This window comes from Hypanus sabinus, chromosome 31 (genome assembly GCF_030144855.1).
Source record: "Hypanus sabinus isolate sHypSab1 chromosome 31, sHypSab1.hap1, whole genome shotgun sequence".
NCBI lineage: Eukaryota > Metazoa > Chordata > Chondrichthyes > Myliobatiformes > Dasyatidae > Hypanus > Hypanus sabinus.
In genome coordinates this window covers 25186425-25196535 of record NC_082736.1, presented here as the reverse complement: position 1 = coordinate 25196535, position 10111 = coordinate 25186425, and positions in this window count along the sequence as shown.

Sequence of the window (10111 nt, the reverse complement as noted above, 5' to 3'; positions counted from 1 at the left end):
TCGTTCCACCCTCCGAGTGAAACAGTTTCCCCTCATGCCCCCTTAAACATTTCACCTTTCACCCTTAACCCATGACCTCTGGTGGTCATCCCACCCAACCTCAGCGGAAAAAGACCTGCTTGCATGTACCCTATCTATACCCCTCTCAATTTTGTATACCTCTGTCAAATCTCCCCTCAATCCTCTACATTCCAAGGAATAAAGTCCTAATCTGTTCAATCTTTCCTTATAACTCCGGTCCTCCAGTCCCGGCAACATCCTTGTAAATTTTCTCTGCACTCTTTCAACCTTATTTACATCTTTCCTGTAGGTAGGTGACCAAAACTGTACACAATACTCCAAATTAGGCCCCGCCGACGTCTTGTACAACTTCAACATAACATCCCATCTCCTGTGCTCAGTACTCTGATTTACGAAGGCCAGTGGGCCAAAAGCTTTCTTTACGACATGATCCACCTGTGACGCCACTTTCAATGAATTATGGATCTGTATTCCCAGATCCCTCTGTTCTATCGCAGCGGTGATAGGGGACTCCACAGTCAGGAGGTCAGACAAGCAATTCTGTGGACGCAGGAAAGAAACACGGACGGTAGCTTGCCTCCCAGGTGCCAGGATCCGGGATGTTTCTGATCGCGTCCAAGATATCCTGTGGTGGGAGGGAGAACAGCCAGAGGTCGTGGTACATATTGGTACCAATGACGTAGGTAGGAAAAGGGATGAGGTCCTGAAAACAGACTACAGGGAGTTAGGAAGGAAGTTGAGAAGCAGGACCTCAAAGGTAGTAATCTCGGGATTACTGCCTGTGCCACGTGACAGTGAATATAGGAATAGAATGAGGTGGAGGATAAATGTGTGGCTGAAGGATTGGAGCAGGGGGCAGGGATTCAGAGTTCTGGATCATTGGGACCTCTTCTGGGGCAGGACTGACCTGTACAAAAAGGACGAGCTGACTTGAATCTGAGGGGGACCAATATCCTGGCGGGGAGATTTGCTAAGGCTATTGGGGAAAACTTAAACTAGGATTTCTGGGGGGCTGGGAACCGAACTGAAGTGACGGAGGATTTGTGCTGGCTCACAAATAGAGAAAGCTTGGAGACAGTGTGTGAGGGAGGATAGGTAGGTGACAGAGAAGGGACGCGCTCAGACCGATGGTTTGAGATGTGTCTATTTTAACACGAGGAGTATTATGAACAAAGCAGATGAGCTTAGAGCATGGATCAGTACTTGGAGCTACGATGTTGTGGACGTTACAGAGACTTGGATGGCTCAGGGGCAGAAATGGTTACTTTGAGTGCCAGGCTTTAGATGTTTCAGAAAGAACAGGGAGGGAGGCAAAAGAGGTGGGGGAGTGGCACTGTTGATCAGAGATAATGTCACGGCTGCAGAAAAGGTGGACATCATGGAGAGATTGTCTACGGAGTCTCTGTGGGTGGAAGTTAGGAACAGGAAGGGGTTAATAACTCTACTGGGTGTTTTTTATAGACCACCCAATAGTAAAAGGGACATGGAGGAGCAGATAGGGAGACAGATTCTGGAATGATGTAATAATAACAGGGTTGCTGAGGTGGGAGATTTTAATTTGCCAAATATCAATTGGCATGTCGCTAGAGTGAGAGGTTTAGATGGGGTGGAGTTTGTTAGGTGTGTTCATGAAGGTTTCTTGACACAATATGTAGATAAGCCTACAAGAGGAGAGGCTGTACTTGATCTGGTTTTGGGAAATGAACCTGGTCAGGTGTCAGATCTCTCAGTGGGAGAGCATTTTGGAGACAGTGATCACAATTCTATCTCTTTTACCATAGCATCAGAGAGGGATAGGAACAGACAAGTTAGAAAAGTGTTTAATTGGAGCAAGGGGAAATATGAGGCTATCAGGCAGGAAATTGGAAGCATAAATTGGGAACAGATGTTCTCAGGGAAATGTACGTAAGAAATGTGGCAAATGTTCACGGGATATTTGCGTGGGGTTCTGCATAGGTTTATTCCGATGAGACTGGGAAAGGATGGCAGGGTACAGGAACCGTGGTGTACAAAGGCTGTTGTAAATTTGGTCCAGAAGAAAAGAAGAGCTTACGAAAGGTTCAAAAAACTAGATAATGAGAGAGATCTAGAAGATTGAAAGGTTAGCAGGAAGGAGCTTAAGAATGAAATTAGGAGAGCCAGAAGGGGCCATGAGAAGGCCTTGGCGGGCAGGATTAAGGAAAACCCCAAGGCATTCTAAAAGTACGTGAAGAGCAAGAGGAGAAGACATGAGAGAATAGGACCAATCAACTGTGACAGTGGGAAGGTGTGTATGTAACCGGAGGAGATAGCAGAGGTACTTAATGAGTACTTTTTCTTCAGTATTCACTGCGGAAAAGGATCTTGATGATTGTAGTGATTATGTGCAGTGGACTGAAAAGCTTGAGCATGTAGATATTAAGAAAGAGGATGTGCTGGAGCTTTTGGAAAGCATCAAGTTGGGTAAGTCACCGGGACCGGATGATAAATACCCCAGGCTACTGAGGGAGACGAGGGAGGAGATTGCTGAGCCTCTGGCGATGATCTTTGCATCATCAATGGGGACGGGAGAGGTTCCGGAGAATTGGAGAGTTACAGATGTTGTTCCTTTTTTCAAGAAAGGAAGTAGAGTTAGCCCAGGAAGTATAGACCAGTGAGTCTTGCTTCAGTGGTTGGTAAGCTGATGGAGAAGATCCTGAGAGGCAGGATTTACGAACATTTGGAGAGGCATAATAGGATTAGGAATAGTCAGCATGGCTCTGTGACAGGCAGGTCGTGCCTTAAGGGACTGATTTGATTTTTTGAGGATCTGACTAAACATGTTGATGTTGCAAGGACGAGGCTGGGGATGAACCCAATTGCAGAACTCAGATGCGGAGGCAGAGTCTTGAACGGGGAACTGGTATCCGGGAGAGTCTTTACACGGAGACAAGGTTTACGTAGAATATCCAGAAAATGATGCAGGGCTTAGAAATGACAGTCCTAAGGAATCCAGAAACAAGGTTTACTCACACCAGAGTTGACTAACGAACTGGCAGCCCATTGCTGTGACTCCAGGGATTTCGTCCTGCATTCCCTGATGGAAACCAGGTGTGCTGTAATTAATGGAGCTGGGAACAATTAGGAATCAGCTGAGGGGATTAAGGGCCAATCAAGAAGATAATAGCAAGATGGGGGATTGCCAGACGGGACCATGACAGGTGATGAAGGTAGAGCAGTAGATGTAGTGTATATGGATTTCAGCAATGCTTTTGACAAGGCTTATTCAGAAAGTAAGGAGGCTTGGGATCCAAGGAGATATTGCTTTGTGGATCCAGAACTGGCTTGCCCACAGAAGACAAAGAGTGGTTGTAGACGGGTCATATTTTGCATGGAGGTTGGTGACCAGTGGAGTGCCTCAGGGATCTGTTCTGGGACCCTTACTCTTTGTGATTTTTTATAAATGACCTGGATGAGGAAGTGGAGGGATGGGTTAGTAAATTTGCTCGTGACACAAAGGTTGGGGGTGTTGTGGATAGTGTGGAAGGCTGTCAGAGGTTACAGTGGGACATCGATTGGATGCAAAACTGGGCTGAGAAGTGGCAGATGGAGTTCAACCCAGATAAGTGTGAGGTGGTTCATTTTAGTAGGTCAAATATGATGGCAGAATATGGTATTAATGGTAAGATTCTTGGCAGCGTGGAGGATCAGAGGGATCTTGGGGTCCAAGTCCATAAGACACTCAAAGCAGCTGCACAGGTTGACTCTGAGGTTGACTTTGAAAACATACGGTGCATTGGCATTCATCAATTGTGGGAATGAGTTTAGGAGCCGAGAGGTAATGTTGCAGCTATATAGGACCCTGGTCAGACCCCACTTGGAGTACTGTGCTCAGTTCTGGTCGCCTCACTACAGGAAGGATGTGGAAACCATAGAAAGGGTGCAGAGGAGATTTACAATGATGTTCAAACAACAACACACACAAAGTGCTGGTAGAACAAGGCCAGGCAGCATCTATAGGGATTGTTACGTACCCCGTAACTGGGTCACTTACCAGCAAAGATAGAGAGGTCCATTGAAGTCTGATGGTACTATTTTTAACAGTATTTATTGATAAAAATACACAAAAATAATATCAATGCAAACATACATATAATATACGTCATCAATACTAAATCTAAAAGCGCGGGTATAATAATAATCAATAAGAAATAGCTCTATCATTGTCTAGGGGATAATATATTGTCCGATGGAAATATAAAAGTCACTTTAGTTCATTCAAGCTGCAGCTTTTGGTTGGAGAGAGAGACGGATTAAAACTTGCCCATTCCTTTTATGATGTCGATCCTTCGAGAGTCGTTGGGGCTGATTTCTCCTTTAGCTAAGCTGCCTTCCGTGGTAGATCCTCAATCCCGGGGCAACGGGAAAGGACACACGTGGGCCCTCCACCGGCAATCGCTATTAAACGCCGTCACGGAACTTCTAGCGTTTCTCCTGGTGCGTCTCCAGGGGCCGTTCCCCAGACCCTCTTTTATCCCCACTCACGGGGTCTCAGATGTCACTCAGGGTGGAATGATGCCACCCCCCAACCAGCCCACGCTGCCTGAGGGCTTCCATGAAGTACAGTACTCAATACACAATTCCGTCTCCAAGAGACAATGACCTGTTCCGTGGCTTTGTATCGCTGGGGGCCAGGACATTCCAAACGTCTCTCTCTCATTTCCTGGGTCTCCTGACCTGACTTAATAGCGATCTTGCGATTCTCAAAAGGGGGGGTGGGGGCACAAGCGTAACAGGAGAAGCACTGTCGACGTTTCGGGCCGAGACCCTTCCTTACAAGGACTTTGTCTGGATTGGGGAGCACGCCTTATGAAAACAGGTTGAGTGAACTCGGCCTTTTCTCCTTGGAGCGACGGAGGATGAGAGGTGACCTGAGGGAGGTGTATAAGATGATGAGAGGCATTGATCGTGTGGATAGTCAGAGGCTTTTTTCCCAGGGTTGAAATGGCTAGCATGAGAGGGCACAGGTTTAAGGTGCTTGGAAGTAGGTACAGAGGAGATGTCAGGGGTAAGTTTTTTTACACAGGAGTGTGTGGAATGGGCTGCCGGCGATGGTGGTGATGGATATGATAGGGTCTTTTAAGAGATTCCTGGACAGGTACAAGGAGCTTAGACAAATAGAGGGCTATGGGTAACCCTTGGTAATTTCTAAGGTAGGGACATGTTCAGCACAACTTTGTGGGCCGAAGGGCCTGTATTGTGCTGTAGGGTTTCTATGTTTCTCAGTGTCCTACCACTCACAGAGTAAGACCTACTGTGAGGTCTCACTGAACTGCAAAACCTCACACTCGTCTGCTTTAAATTCCATCTGCCATCTTTCAGGCCATTTTTCCAGCCGGTCCAGATCCGCCTGCAAGCCACAATAGCCTTCCTCGCTGACCACCACACCCCCAGTCTTGGTGTCTTTCACAATATACTGATCCAGGTAACCAGACTGTCATCCGGATCGTTGATAGACAGTACTAAACAAAAGTCAGGCACCTTAGCGACACACACATATCCAACTTACTACCTCACCTTGAATGCCAAGCCACCGGACCATGCCAAATGCCTTTGCTTAAAGTCCCTGTAGACAACATCCACTGCCTTGTCTTCAAGCACTTTCCTGGTAACCTCCTCGAAAAACTCCAAGATTGGTTGGTTAGACACGACCCACCACTGACAAAACCATGCTGACGATCCCTCATCAGTCCAATCAATCCAAATATTCATAAATCCAGTCCCTGAGAATACTTTCCAATAACTTCCCCACTGCTGACGTCAGGCCCACTGGCCCATAATTCCCTGGGTTCAGTTTGGAGCCGTTCTTAAACCGTGGAACAACATCGGCTGTCCTCCAGTCCTCCCGAACCTCTCCTGTCGCGACGGGTGATTTAAAAGTCTCAGCCAGACATCATGGCCTGCCTGGACCTTGAAAAAATTCATTATTCAGTTCTCAATTCGGATCTAAGGTTCCTTAAGGTCTGGGGACCTTTTATCGAGTACTTTCATAACCTTCCTCTTGACTAGGGTTTTTTTTTCTTTTCTGTCCCTTGCTTTCAGCTCCTTTTTTTTCTGGTAGAAGGCATTATTACCCTCTGTTGCTGAGTGTATTCACAGTCTGGGAGCTTGGCTGTCCTGACTTATACTCTCTATATTGTGCTGTGGTTGGTCTGGAGTTGCTGTTGTTGTTTCTTGTGTTGTGGGGCTTGGGGAGGACACTAAGCTTACTTGTCTTTAATTTAGGTGTTTTTTTGTTAAATTCTCTTCCTTTGTAGCATATTGTTACTGTATGCTTAATTTTGCACTGTTTTAATGCTCCTCATTGGGATTTGGGGTTTTTAATTTGTAAAATGTTTTGAAAAACTAATTAAAAAAATCTAAAAAAAAAGTCTCAGCCAGGCAATTTCTGCACTTGTCTCCCGCAGGATATGAGAGAACAACTTGTCAGACCCTGGGGATTAACCATGGAACCACAGAACACCACAGCACAGTACAGGCCCTTCAGCCCTCCATGTTGTGCCGACCCATATAATCCTTAAAACAAGTACTAAACCCACACTACCCCATAACCCTCCATTCCTCTTTCATCCATGGGCCTGTCCAAGAGGCCCTTAAATACCCCTAATGTTTCAGCCTCCACCACCATCCCTGGCAAGTCATTCCAGGCACTCACAACTCTCTGTGTAAAAAACTTACCCCTGATGTCTCCCCTAAACTTCCCTCCCTTAATTTAGTACATGTGCCCCCTGGTGTTTGCTATTGGTGCCCTGGGAAACAGGTGCTGACTATCCACCCTATCTATGCCCCTCATAATCTTGTAGACCTCTATCAAGTCCCCTCTCATTCTTCAACGCTCCAAAGAGAAAAGTCCAGCTCTGCTAACCTTGCTTCATGTGACTTGTTCTTCAAACCAGGCAACATCCTGGTAAATCTCCTCTGCACCCTCTCCATAGTTTCCACATCGTTCCTGTAATGAGGTGACCAGAACTGAACACAATAATTAATCCACGCTAATTTGCCTGAAGTCGGCAAACACCTGTTATCTCAATAAGGTCCACGAACTTCCTGCTGCTTTGCTTCACTTCGACACACTTTGTGTCTGTCTCCTGAGCAAGAGCAGATGCAAAAAGATCATCAACACCCAAATTCCACCCCCCCCGCAAAAAAAGAGGGACAAACCGGATCAGGCACGTCAACCCCCTCCCTGTACAAAAGAGGGACAAATTGGATCAGACGTCACCCCCCTCCCTGTACAAAAGAGGGACGAATTGAATCAGGTACGTCAAACCCCTCCCTGTACAAAAGAGGGACAAATTGGATCAGGCACATCAACCCCCTCCCTGTACAAAAGAGGGACAAATTGGATCAGGCACGTCAACCCCCTCCCTGTACAAAATGGGACAAATTGGATCAGGCACATCAACCCCCTCCCTGTACAAAAGAGGGACAAATTGGATCAGGCACATCAACCCCCTCCCTGTACAAAAGAGGGACAAATTGGATCAGGCACATCAACCCCCTCCCTGTACAAAAGAGGGACGAATTGGATCAGGCACGTCAACCCCCTCCCTGTACAAAATGGGACAAATTGGATCAGGCACGTCAACCCCCTCCCTGTACAAAAGAGGGACAAATTGGATCAGGCACGTCAACCCCCTCCCTGTACAAAAGAGGGACAAATTGGATCAGGCACATCAACCCCCTCCCTGTACAAAAGAGGGACGAATTGGATCAGGCACATCAGCCCCTCCCTGTACAAAATGGGACAAATTGGATCAGGCACGTCAACCCCTACCCTGTACAAAATGGGACAAATTGGATCAGGCATATCAACCCCCTCCCTGTACAAAATGGGACAAATTGGATCAGGCACGTCAACCCCCTCCCTGTACAAAAGAGGGACAAATTGGATCAGGCACGTCAACCCCCTCCCTGTACAAAAGAGGGACAAATTGGATCAGGCACATCAACACCCTCCCTGTACAAAAGAGGGACGAATTGGATCAGGCACATCAGCCCCTCCCTGTACAAAATGGGACAAATTGGATCAGGCACGTCAACCCCCTCCCTGTACAAAATGGGACAAATTGGATCAGGCACATCAACCCCCTCCCTGTACAAAATGGGACAAATTGGATCAGGCACGTCAACCCCCTCCCTGTACAAAAGAGGGACAAATTGGATCAGGCACGTCAACCCCCTCCCTGTACAAAAGAGGGACAAATTGGATCAGGCACATCAACCCCCTCCCTGTACAAAAGAGGGACGAATTGGATCAGGCACATCAGCCCCTCCCTGTACAAAATGGGACAAATTGGATCAGGCACGTCAACCCCCTCCCTGTACAAAATGGGACAAATTGGATCAGGCACATCAACCCCCTCCCTGTACAAAATGGGACAAATTGGATCAGGCACGTCAACCCCCTCCCTGTACAAAAGAGGGACAAATTGGATCAGGCACGTCAACCCCCTCCCTGTACAAAAGAGGGACAAATTGGATCAGGCACATCAACCCCCTCCCTGTACAAAAGAGGGACGAATTGGATCAGGCACATCAGCCCCTCCCTGTACAAAAGAGGGACGAATTGGATCAGGCACATCAACCCCCTCCCTGTACAAAAGAGGGACGAATTGGATCAGGCACATCAGCCCCTCCCTGTACAAAAGAGGGACGAATTGGATCAGGCACATCAGCCCCTCCCTGTACTAAAGAGGGACGAATTGGATCAGGCACATCAGCCCCTCCCTGTACAAAAGAGGGACGAATTGGATCAGGCACATCAGCCCCTCCCTGTACAAAAGAGGGACGAATTGGATCAGGCACATCAACCCCCTCCCTGTACAAAAGAGGGACGAATTGGATCAGGCACATCAGCCCCTCCCTGTACAAAAGAGGGACGAATTGGATCAGGCACATCAGCCCCTCCCTGTACAAAAGAGGGACGAATTGGATCAGGCACATCAACCCCCTCCCTGTACAAAAGAGGGACGAATTGGATCAGGCACATCAGCCCCTCCCTGTACAAAATGGGACAAATTGGATCAGGCACGTCAACCCCCTCCCTGTACAAAATGGGACAAATTGGATCAGGCACATCAACCCCCTCCCTGTACAAAATGGGACAAATTGGATCAGGCACGTCAACCCCCTCCCTGTACAAAAGAGGGACAAATTGGATCAGGCACGTCAACCCCCTCCCTGTACAAAAGAGGGACGAATTGGATCAGGCACATCAACCCCCTCCCTGTACAAAAGAGGGACGAATTGGATCAGGCACATCAGCCCCTCCCTGTACAAAAGAGGGACGAATTGGATCAGGCACATCAGCCCCTCCCTGTACAAAAGAGGGACGAATTGGATCAGGCACATCAACCCCCTCCCTGTACAAAAGAGGGACGAATTGGATCAGGCACATCAGCCCCTCCCTGTACAAAATGGGACAAATTGGATCAGGCACGTCAACCCCCTCCCTGTACAAAATGGGACAAATTGGATCAGGCACATCAACCCCCTCCCTGTACAAAATGGGACAAATTGGATCAGGCACGTCAACCCCCTCCCTGTACAAAAGAGGGACAAATTGGATCAGGCACGTCAACCCCCTCCCTGTACAAAAGAGGGACAAATTGGATCAGGCACATCAACCCCCTCCCTGTACAAAAGAGGGACGAATTGGATCAGGCACATCAGCCCCTCCCTGTACAAAAGAGGGACGAATTGGATCAGGCACATCAACCCCCTCCCTGTACAAAAGAGGGACGAATTGGATCAGGCACATCAGCCCCTCCCTGTACAAAAGAGGGACGAATTGGATCAGGCACATCAGCCCCTCCCTGTACAAAAGAGGGACGAATTGGATCAGGCACATCAACCCCCTCCCTGTACAAAAGAGGGACGAATTGGATCAGGCACATCAGCCCCTCCCTGTACAAAATGGGACAAATTGGATCAGGCACGTCAACCCCCTCCCTGTACAAAATGGGACAAATTGGATCAGGCACATCAACCCCCTCCCTGTACAAAATGGGACAAATTGGATCAGGCACGTCAACCCCCTCCCTGTACAAAAGAGGGACAAATTGGATCA